At 40.5% G+C, this 11,750-nt stretch overlaps 1 pseudogene across 1 annotated transcript in view; it reads left to right on the forward strand.

Annotated features, from left to right (window-relative positions):
- Positions 1-328: 328 nt before the first annotated feature.
- Positions 329-11,750, forward strand: part of LOC311143348 (protein ITPRID2-like) — a 32,991-nt pseudogene continuing 21,569 nt past the window's right edge. The window contains exons 1-7 of the transcript in view: positions 329-615; positions 900-942; positions 6,362-6,411; positions 7,939-7,992; positions 10,300-10,341; positions 10,465-10,563; positions 10,937-11,143. The product of the transcript in view is annotated as a protein ITPRID2-like (transcript). The remainder of the gene's footprint in view (positions 616-899; positions 943-6,361; positions 6,412-7,938; positions 7,993-10,299; positions 10,342-10,464; positions 10,564-10,936; positions 11,144-11,750) is intronic.

Below are 11,750 nucleotides of genomic sequence, written 5' to 3' on the forward strand. Positions count from 1 at the left end.
TCGTTTAGCCATCTAAGTTATGGAAAGAAACAAACTGTGTGTAGTCTTGTTTTATCTTGTTTGTATGATATAGCAACTTATTTTCCAAAGTCAGTTCTGTTATTGTATTATTGGACATTTGCTTGTTTACAGCTCAACGTTACTGTCATTCCATGCTGGTCTGTTCTGTGAGCATACATGGTTATCATGCAGGATTATGTTATATTACAAGCCATGTTTGCAGAGCTTTCCTTTGTAGAATTAAATTAGGCTTCTTTGTGCAAGGTGTGTGTGTGGCTTCCATCTAGACTTATGACAACCCCCTCCCTCATCTCTGCTACAGGTGACTTGCCCCCCGCTGTAGCGACCAAGACAGGGGAGAGGAGGAGGAGGAGGAGGAGGAGGAGGAGTGGATCCAGGAGAGGACCATGGAGCAGTGTGAAACTGCTGCGAGTCCCAGCAGAGATCACCCATGGAAGGCAGCGACAATGATGAGGAAGGCGTGGGTCCAGAGCAGAGACTCCTGGCAGGGCCTCTCTGAGAGTCAGGACACCCAGGATCAGGAGGGTTGCAGCGAGGAGACGCTGTGTCCAGATCCCACTATGGAGGAGAAGACATCCCCGGCCAAGGAGCCAGGTACGTTGGGATGAGCTACAGAGGGAGCAGCAGGCAGAAATAATTATAGTTTTGCTTTTTACTGCTTTTTACAGCTCCATTTGAAGTCACAATAAAACAATAAAGCCTACTTAAGGTCTTATTGCTATATAATTAACTAGCCCAAAAAGGAATAAAATCCTGCAACAGCAAACAGATTTTTTTTTTCCTTTTTGTTGAATATTTGTAGATTTGAATGTTAAATTGCATTTATAGAAAACTGAACAGTTGTACATGGCTTTGAATTGCTCAGTTTTTTCTCTCAGGGCGCATCCCTAAGAAGATTGCGAGCTGGCTCAAAGACTGCAGGTATAGTAGTGTTGCATTATAATGAAACCTTTACATTTGCATGTAAATAAAAATCCTGACTCACTGTGTATCAGGGTGGCTGGTTTGGAATGCCTAGTGACTAGGTCAGTCAGCATAGTGAGGAAGGTAAATACTTAGTATTTGTCCTTGTCACTATAGGCTAGCCTCCTAGACATGCAGTTAGACATCATTTGAATAAAGACTTGTGGTTAAATGGGACTGGATGGCTGGCTTCTCAGGAAAGTAATTGTTTGGTGTGACTATTGGTTACTTGTTACAGCTTGGGGAAGCTTGTATTCCCAAGTGAAAAAAAAGTATATATGAATATATTTAATGTATACTAAAGTATACTTAAATATACAAACATTAAAATAATATACTTCAAATACGAGATGTATTTTTTTTAGTATATCTTAAGTATAAATATAATATCATTACACTTCAACACACTTATTAAAAGTGTACTTTATATTCATAGTTTATTCAGTCTTTTAGTATACTATAAATATACTATCATCAACCTTCAATACACTTAAATGATAGTGTACTTTAAATTAATTGTTTTACAATCTTTAAGTATACTATATGTTCACTATCATTTAAACTTAAACACACTCTTTAAAACTGTACTTCAATTTCAAATGCTTTAATTGTAGCATTGATTTTTGAAAATGAAACTCTACTTGTGAGTGATCAAGTACACTATAAGTATACAGTGCCTTGCAAAAGTATTCATACCCCTTGGATTTCTTCACATTTTATTGTGTTAAAAAGTGGGATTAAAATTGATTTAATTGTCAGTTGTTGTCAATAATGAACTCTAAATACTCTGTAATGTCAAAGTGGAAGAAAAACAGAAAACATATAATATTAATACAAAATAGATAACTAAAATATAGTCATTGCATAAGTATTCAGCCTCTTTGTTTAGTCAAGCCTAAATTGGTTCAGGAATAGAATTTGGCTTAACAAATCTCAGAATGTGTTACATGGACTCTGTGTGAAACAATAGGGTTTGACATTTTTTTTTTAATGACTAACCCTTCCTCTGTCCCCCATACATACATATGTAAGTTCCCTCAGTCAAGTATTGAATTTCAAGCACAGATTCAACTACAAAGACCAGGGAGCCTTTCGAAAGCTTCATTAAAGGGCAGTGATTGGTAGATCGGTAACAATATCAAATCAGACATTGAATATCTCTTTAAGCATGATCAAGTTAATAACTATGCTGTGGATTATGTATTAAACCACGAAGACACATAAAGATAGTTGTCCTTCTGAGCTGCAGGACAGGAATGAAACTGCTCAGGGATGTTACCATTGGTGATTGTAAAACAGTTGGAGATCAATTGCTATGATGGGAGAAAACTGAGGATGGATCAACAACATTGTAGCGACTCCACAATAATGATTTAAATGACAGAGTGTAAATAATATTACAAATATACAGAATTGCAACAAGGCACTAAAGTTCTGACTTAAATCTGCTTGAAAATCTATGGCAAGACTTGAAAATTGCTATCTAGCCATGATAAACAACATCTTGACAGAGCTTGAATAATAAAGAAAATAATAAAGGGGTAATATTGCACAATCCAGGTGTGGAAAGCTCTTAGAGATTTACCCAATCACTGCTGTAATCGCTGACAAAGGTGTTTCCAGCATGTATTGACTCAGGGAGCTGAATACTTACAGTGGGGGAAAAAAAGTATTTAGTCAGCCACCAATTGTGCAAGTTCTCCCACTTAAAAAGATGAGGCCTGTAATTTTCATCATAGGTACACGTCAACTATGACAGACAAAATGAGAGAAAAAAAATCCAGAAAATCACATTGTAGGATTTTTAATGAATTTATGTGCAAATTATGGTGGAAAATAAGTATTTGGTCACCTACAAACAAGCAAGATTTCTGGCTCTCACAGACCTGTAACTTCTTCTTTAAGAGGCTCCTCTGTCCTCCACTCGTTACCTGTATTAATGGCACCTGTTTGAACTTGTTATCAGTATAAAATACACCTGTCCACAACCTCAAACAGTCACACTCCAAACTCCACTATGGCCAAGACCAAAGAGCTGTCAAAGGACACCAGAAACAAAATTGTAGACCTGCACCAGGCTGGGAAGACTGAATCTGCAATAGGTAAGCAGCTTGGTTTGAAAAAATCAACTGTGGGAGCAATTATTAGGAAATGGAAGACATACAAGACCACTGATAATCTCCCTCGATCTGGGGCTCCACGCAAGATCTCACCCCGTGGGGTCAAAATGATCACAAGAACGGTGAGCAAAAATCCCAGAACCACACGGGGGGACCTAGTGAATGACCTGCAGAGAGCTGGGACCAAAGTAACAAAGCCTACCATCAGTAACACACTACGCCGCCAGGGACTCAAATCCTGCAGTGCCAGACGTGTCCCCCTGCTTAAGCCAGTACATGTCCAGGCCCGTCTGAAGTTTGCTAGAGTGCATTTGGATGATCCAGAAGAGGATTGGGAGAATGTCATATGGTCAGATGAAACCAAAATATAACTTTTTGGTAAAAACTCAACTCGTCATGTTTGGAGGACAAAGAATGCTGAGTTGCATCCAAAGAACACCATACCTACTGTGAAGCATGGGGGTGGAAACATCATGCTTTGGGGCTGTTTTTCTGCAAAGGGACCAGGACGACTGATCCGTGTAAAGGAAAGAATGAATGGGGCCATGTATCGTGAGATTTTGAGTGAAAACCTCCTTCCATCAGCAAGGGCATTGAAGATGAAACGTGGCTGGGTCTTTCAGCATGACAATGATCCCAAACACACCGCCTGGACAACGAAGGAGTGGCTTCGTAAGAAGCATTTCAAGGTCCTGGAGTGGCCTAGCCAGTCTCCAGATCTCAACCCCATAGAAAATCTTTGGAGGGAGTTGAAAGTCTGTGTTGCCCAGCGACAGCCCCAAAACATCATTGCTCTAGAGGAGATCTGCATGGAGGAATGGGCCAAAATACCAGCAACAGTGTGTGAAAACCTTGTGAAGACTTACAGAAAACGTTTGACCTGTGTCATTGCCAACAAAGGGTATATATCAAAGTATTGAGAAACTTTTGTTATTGACCAAATACTTATTTTCCACCATAATTTGCAAATAAATTCATTAAAAATACTACAATGTGATTTTCTGGATTTTTCTTTCTCATTTGGTCTGTCATAGTTGACGTGTACCTATGATGAAAATTACAGGCCTCTCATCTTTTTAAGTGGGAGAACTTGCACAATTGGTGGCTGACTAAATACTTTTTTCCCCCACTGTATGCAACGACTATATTTTAGATATTTAATTTCTATCAATCTTTAAAAAAAAAAAAAAAAAAAAATTGTGTTGATTGTTGACAAAAAATTACAATTATTATCCATTTCAATCCCACTTTGTAACAACAAAATGTGAATATATCCAAGGGGTATGAATACTTTTGCAAGCCACAATAATGAGTTTTGAAGTACTTTCTGAATTCCTGTTCTGAAGAGTGCAGTGAAAGTTGAAAACGATCGCATCCTTTTCTGCAGTTGAAGTTTTGATTTATAATATGATATTGTTCCTCATATTTAGCTTATTCAAATGTTTTGATGTTCATTTTCAAACGGAATAATGTTGTACTTTTAATTACACATTACATATTACACATTTTATTGAAATGTTAATGAGGAAGGCCTTAGTCCTTAATGTGAACAACTAAAGTGTTAAATGCCAATATGGACAGTTCTTAAGTGTTACTTGTAAATTGCTGCTCCAGCCATAACTGCTTTGTAAATAGCATGTTAACATTGGCTGAGAAGATGCCTTGGTCAATCAAGGTAACCTTTACATGGCTAATTACAATAGCTAATGTGGTTAATGAGTAAAAGTGTATTTGTAATAGTATACTTGAAATACATTATAAATACACTTTTTTTGTAAAGAAAATTCAGGAATTCTAATTAAAATACAATTTTACTATATTTCTAATTTATGAGCAATATATATACATTGTACTTAAGGTGTATTCAAAGTATATTTGTTTTGCTCTTTATCTAATATATTAAGAATATATTTAAGTACAAAACAAGTGTCCCAATATATATAATTTTTAATGTATTTAATATACTTAAATGCCAATAAAATACTAATCAAATTGACATTAAATGTATTTAAAATAGTTAAAATTTAGATCATTTTAAATACACTTAAATCATACTTCATTAACATATTTTAAGTATATTTAAATACAATTCCCAGTTTAGTTTGCCTGCTGTGTTTGATGTGTAGGATCCACAGAGACTTGTGACAGGGTAAATGGCTCCCGGGAAGAATTTCCTTGCTTACTAATAGCCTGGGTCATGTTCATTAGGGTTCATCGCTGTACTTTAGTGCAGAAGTTGATTAAACAGACATTACCATGGAACTTAGAATCTGTTTATTCAGTCAAATATTATAGTTGGTTAAAAAAACAACACAAACATACGTACATGAGCAAGACTGAGTGAGATAGAGGGAGAGAGCAAACAGAAAATAGCATGATGTAATGTCCTTTTATGAAATCTTCATTATGGCAGGGCACTGGTATAGGCCTACAGACAGCTGTTACATGTTCAAAGTGCAGTTAACCTAGATGTTACATGATCAGAAAGCATATAGACTTGAGTTGGTCTGACTCACTCATTATAGAAGTACAGTAAGATTTGAATACAGAAGTTTACATCAGAAAGCATAGGTCTGGGAGAGTGACCATATGGAGGAGTTTGATCTATTGACAGAGAGGTGAGGTAGGGAGCTTGGAGACGGCTAGAGCAGAGTTAGGGATGTTATGTAACGTGCTACCTTAGACTAGAGCAGGGCTCTCCAACCCTGTTCCTGGAGCGCTACTGGCCTGTAGGTTTTCAATCCAAGCCTAATCTAGCGCACCTGATTCTAATAATTAGCTCGTTGATAAGCTGAATCAGGTTAGTTACAACGGGTTGGATTGAAAACCTACAGGAGGGGAGCTCTCCAGGAACAGGGTTGGAGAGCCCTGGTCTAAGGGCAAATAATAGCAATGTAGCACATGTTATTGTTCTGTGTGTGGGAGCTTTATGTCAAACAAGATTTGCATGATACAGTAACTATAGTACTACTGTACAATAGGATTCGGTGTGAATTGTTCTGCTGATATGTGCGTAGTTGACGAAAATATGAAATAGTTGTAGTGTTGTTTGTGTATGGGTCTTCCTGTGTGTATGGCCAGCAGGCTCAGAGGAAATGAGCCAGCACAGCAGTTTCGGGAGGATAGACACTAGAGACTAGTGGTGTCCAACTAATTTAGCCCCGGAGGCCGCATTCGTATGGATATAGGTCCATTATTTCGACAGTTTGAATTTGGTTTTGGTCATTTTAAAGTATATTGTGTTTGTCTCTTCACAGGACTCCTCTTGGGGCCTCTCTGGATGAACAGAGCAGCACTCAGTCCAAGGGTGAATTCCCCTCCTCTACTATAACATCAGTCCTGTTCTATAAAACTAACTCTCATATGGAAAAAGATAATGTGTTAGTATATCTGTGGAGGTGGTGTGTGTGTCTGTGTGTGCCAAGGAGTATTTAGAAACTCTCACCACACCTTGGAGCCCTAGTTTACTTTGGAGCGTACTAGCCAGCTTCTTTACTCATACACCCACACTCACTCCAGTTACCAGTTGGTACCTTTGTCAAACTCTTATTGTCCTTGTAAATCGAAGTAAGAAACAGACTCAGGCACAATACAAGTATCCTGAGCTAAAAGGAATAACATTTAGATTCCCTGTATCCCCTGTATTTGCTTTAATGTCTTCCTGGTAATGCAAAACTACCTGGGCTGCTGGTGCCCTTTGATCAATGGCTATCTACAGTAGGTAAGATTTACCAACCAACCAGCGACGAAAGTCCTTGACGGTAAATATTTGTCCTAACCATCTGTAAATGTTTGTCATGGTTTGAAGCATTTGTCTGTTGTAGGCTGTTCAAACCATGCAAAATGTTTTTTACAGTCACAAGGTTTTTATTCGAATGGTTATGTAGTCTATTGTAGGGTATACAATGCATTCGGGAAATATTCAGACCCCTTGACTTTTTCCACGTTTCACTACATTACAGCCTTATTCTAAAATGGATTTTTTTTTTAAAGACCTCAATCTACACCCAATACCTCATGATGACAAAGCAAAAACAGGTTTTTAGATTTTTTTTGCAAATGTATAAAATATTACATTTACATAAGTATTCAGACCCTTTACTCAGTACTTTGTTGAAGCACCTTTGGCAGCGATTACAGCCTACAGTCTTATTGGGTATGACGCTACAAGCTTGGTACACCTGTATTTGGGGAGTTTCTCCCATTCTTCTCTGCAGATCCTCTCAAGCTCTGTCAGTTTGGATGGGGAGCGTCGCTGTACAGCTGTTTTCAGGTCACTCCAGAGATGTTAGATCGGGTTTAAGTCCAAGCTCTGGCTGGGCCACTCAAGGACATTCAGTGACTTGTCCCGAAGCCACTCCTGTGTGGTCTTGGCTGTGTGCTAAGGGTCGTTGTCCTTTTAGAAGGTGAACCTTCACCCCAGTCTGAGGTCCTGAGCACTCTGGAGCAGGTTTTCATCAAGGATCTCTCTGTACTTTGCTCCGTTCATCTTTCCCTTGATGCTGAATAGTCTCCCAGTCCCTGCCGCTGAAAAACATCCCCACAGCATGATGCCGCCACCACCATGCTTCATCGTAGGGATGGTGCCAAGTTTCCTCCAGACATGACGCTTGGCATTCAGGCCAAAGACTTCAATCTTGGTTTCATCAGACCAGGGAATCTAGTTTCTCATGGTCTGAGAGTCGTTAGGTGCCTTTAGGCAAACTCCAAGCGTGCTGCCATGTGCCTTTTACTGAGGAGTGGTTTCCATCTGGCCACTCTACCATAAAGGCCTCTATGGAAAGATGACTCTCACAAACACGATTTAACTAAAGGTATTTTCTGTCCTTTACAGGAGTGCTAAAGAATGGATGCGACTTTGAAGACTACTTTTGTCTGGGAGCTGAGGGTAAGTGACTAGACGTGTGTTGGGGTGGTGTGTGTGTGTGTGTGTGTGGTGGTGTGTGGGTCACTAGAGCAATACAATCTAGGACAGGGATGGGCAACTGGAGGGCCCCGCATGCTGCATAAAAAAAAAAAAGAAGGAAGAAAAAAAAAACTGAAATTGGTGGGGAACTCAGTCTGGGCTGGCGTGGTTACACGTGGTCTGCGGTTGTGAGGCCGGTTGGACGTACTGCCAAATTCTCTAAAATGACGTTGGAGGCGGCTTATGGCAGAGAAATAAACATTACATTCTCTGGCAACAGCTCCTTCAAAACTTGAGACATCTGTGGGTGTTGTGTGGAAAAACGACACATTTTAGAGTGGCCTTTTATTGTCCCCAGCACAAGGTGCACCTGTGTCATGTTGTTTAATCAGCTTCTTGATATGCCACACCTGTCAGGTGGATGGATTATCTTGGCAAAGGAGAAATGCTCACTAACAGGGATGTAAACAGATTTGTGCACAACATTTTAGAGAAATACGCTTGTTGTGCGTATCGAAAATTATTTCGGGGATATTTTATTTAGGCTCATGAAAAATGGGACCAACATTTTACATGCTGCGTTTATATTTTTGTTCAGTATATATTGGTTGCATTGCGCCAGGTGAGCTCACTCAAGCCCAGCTAAAGTATTTGAAATGATTTTGCCCAGGTGTGGTCACTTACACCACGTTGTTCATAGGAAGTGTGTTTTGGTATTCGTTCTTTTACAATGTCATTACTATCAAAGAGGGTAGTTACTGTATACTTGCCAAATACAGTCCTTTATACAATCAGACCTGTATGGAAAGGCTTTGAGGTTTATTGTTGGTAGTGCATGGCTGGTGCTGTCAAAGCTGTGACTAAACTACATATTTCTCATTCTTCCACTCAGCTCAACAGCTGTAGTGATGAATGCTCCCTAATATGCTACTGTATGTTGTTGATCTCTTTTGAGAGTTGGGGTCAGTCAGATTTTTTACTGCATGGTTGAACTCCACACATTTCTATTGTGTTTGTGCAGACCAGAGACTGTGGATGGTAGGTAGTGTGTTTGGCTGAGGTTGGTTCCTGTAAGGTCGGCTCTGACATGTCTAGTCTCAGGTTCTGTCCCAAATGGGACCCTATTCCCTATAAAGTGCACTACTTTTGACCAGAGCCAATTTGGGTATTAGGGTGCCATTTGGGACGTACCCATACAGTGAAGCAAAGCAAGGGGCCTAGTCAAATCTGAGATCAGTGTTCTATTGTGTCCATGTCATAACGCCCCATGATGAGTCAATCTTACGCAATCTCCGGTCTAGCAGAGCTACAAGGTACAAGTCTCAACAGAAACCTGTATGAGGTCCCTTCACCATTCTGGCGCCAATCACTCCATCAGTGAGTGGCAATGATGTGGATAGATGGATGTATGTAGAGAAAACATCACCACTTATTGCTACTGTTAATGCTCACACACACAACAACAGAATTAGGAGTAATTCAATGGAAACACATGCTTTGATGATTATCCTGCTCTTGAGGCTAAAGAACCAGTTAGGCTGATTGTGTTGGTTCAGTTCCAGGCAGGCAACTGACAATGTGTACTCTCCTGTCTCTGTCTCAACCAGGACCTGGGTTCAGATACTATTCGAAGTCTTTTAAATACTTTCAGTGTTTGCTCTAGCCTTCCTGGAGTGCCAGATGGGAGGAGTTTACAGTTTTGGGACTATTCTATTGATCGATCAAGCCAAGCAAGCTCAGTTAAGCTCAGATAAAGCTTTAAATGGTACAGTATTATTTCGAATAGTATTTGAACCCAGGTCCTGGTTGAGACAGTCAAGCGTCCATGGTTTCTTTGCGTCACTAAGGCGGCCTGGAAGAAGCCATCAGACTCGGAGCAGGATTTTCTCCTGACAGATGAGGCTAGTCCAGACTTCAGGAGGACCCTCTTTACTCTCTGTATCTAAACCAGAATTCTGTCATTATGTTCCTCTTTGTCTCAAAGACAAGGATTTGGTTCTGGGGATTCTCATTTTGACAGTGGCCTCTTTGCTTATGTTATATGTGTGAAAGGGAAGGCTTCTAATTTTAGAAATGGTTGACTTGGAATCACTGCAAAAACAAACCATTCTGTGATGTTTCATATCTATTGTCCTTGATCACAAATGCTGACAGCAGTCACCTTGATTTTATATTTACAGAAGTAGAAATGTTAGTTTTTTCTATATCAGTATTTTCTACAGTATAAAAAGCTTTTTTCTTTCGTTCTTTCTGTTCTTTCGTTCTTTCTTTCTTTCTTTCTTTCTTTAGCCAACCGTCTTCAGCCCAAAGTACCAAAGCAGAGACACCTTGGTAAGTGAGACCACCCTCCTTTTCTATTGGCCACTCCTCACCCCCCTCAGTTCACCAGCAGTATTCTTACTGGCTGTGGTGTGAATACTTTATCGATCACCGCTTGCTCACTCTGCTCCCCAGCTATGGAATACCTGCAAAGGACAAGAGGAGCCAGTTCCTACAGACCAGGAGTATGAACTCAATAGGCTCAGGGAAGAGCAGCACCATGTTTCCAGGTGAGTAGTAGACACTCAGAACAGGCAGCCCTGAGCCTCAGCCAAGCTCTGTGGTTGGTTTCGGCCCTTCTGGGTTTGAACTGAAGCCAGCCAAAAAAGGTTTGAGGGCTCTGGTTCATTCATATGTTACAGCGCTGCATTATTAGTATGGTAACCAGAACATTTTAGGTCCCAAGAAAGAGCTAAAAGCTGATACGCTGTATCAAGTTTAATAAAATAGTCTGTCAGAAGTTAGTTAGCGAAGAAGTTTTGAAGTATCTCTGTTTTATCTCAGATTTTTCATTGTTTCATTAATGGTTCAGCACTGCATTATTTCAACAGTGTATTTTCTATGCGTTCATTCTTGGATACCTGTAATACTTTGTTTGTGTCTCCAGTGTGTCTGAGTTGTTGGACCTGTATGAAGAGGATCCAGAAGAGATCCTATATAACCTGGGGTTGGCCGGGAGGAGCTGGATATCGCCTCGAAGATCCCCTCGCGCTTCTTTAACAGCCCCTCTTGTGCTAAGGGCATCGACCTCAAGGTCTACCTGGAAGCACAGCTACAACGCACGGAGATGGAAAAACCCACTATGCCCTGACAAGTATGTTAATGCTCTGTCGGTTTGCCTCCAACTGTCTCGCTTTGTCTTTCTATTGCTGTCTTGTTCATGCATGCTTTGGCTCTCCTTCTCTCTCTCTCTCTCTCTCTTCTCTTCTCTCTCTCTCTCTCTCTCTCTCTCTCTCTCTCTCTCTCTCTCTCTCTCTCTCTCTCTCTTCTCTCTCTCTCTCTCTTCTCTCTCTCTCTCTCCTCTCTCTCTCTCTCTCTCTCTCTCTCTCTCTCTCTCTCTCTCTCTCTCTCTCTCTCTCTCTCTCTCTCTCTCTCTCTCTCTCTCTCTCTCTCTCTCTCTCTCTCTCTCTCTCTCTCTCTCTCTCTCTCTCTCTCTCTCTCTCTCTCTCTCTCTCTCTCTCTCTCTCTCCTCTCTCTCTCTCTCTCTCTCTCTCTCTCTCCTCTCTCTCTCTCTCTCTCTCTCTCTCTCTCTCTCTCTCTCTCTCTCTCTCTCTCTCTCTCTCTCTCTCTCTCTCTCTCTCTCTCTCTCTCTCTCTCTCTCTCTCTCTCTCTCTCTCTCTCTCTCTCTCTCTCTCTCTCTCTCTCTCTCTCTCTCTCTCTCTCTCCTCTCTCGGAGCTGTGAAAATACTGTATCGCCTGAA

This window comes from Coregonus lavaretus, assembly GCF_964263955.1.
Source record: "Coregonus lavaretus genome assembly, chromosome: 16".
NCBI lineage: Eukaryota > Metazoa > Chordata > Actinopteri > Salmoniformes > Salmonidae > Coregonus > Coregonus lavaretus.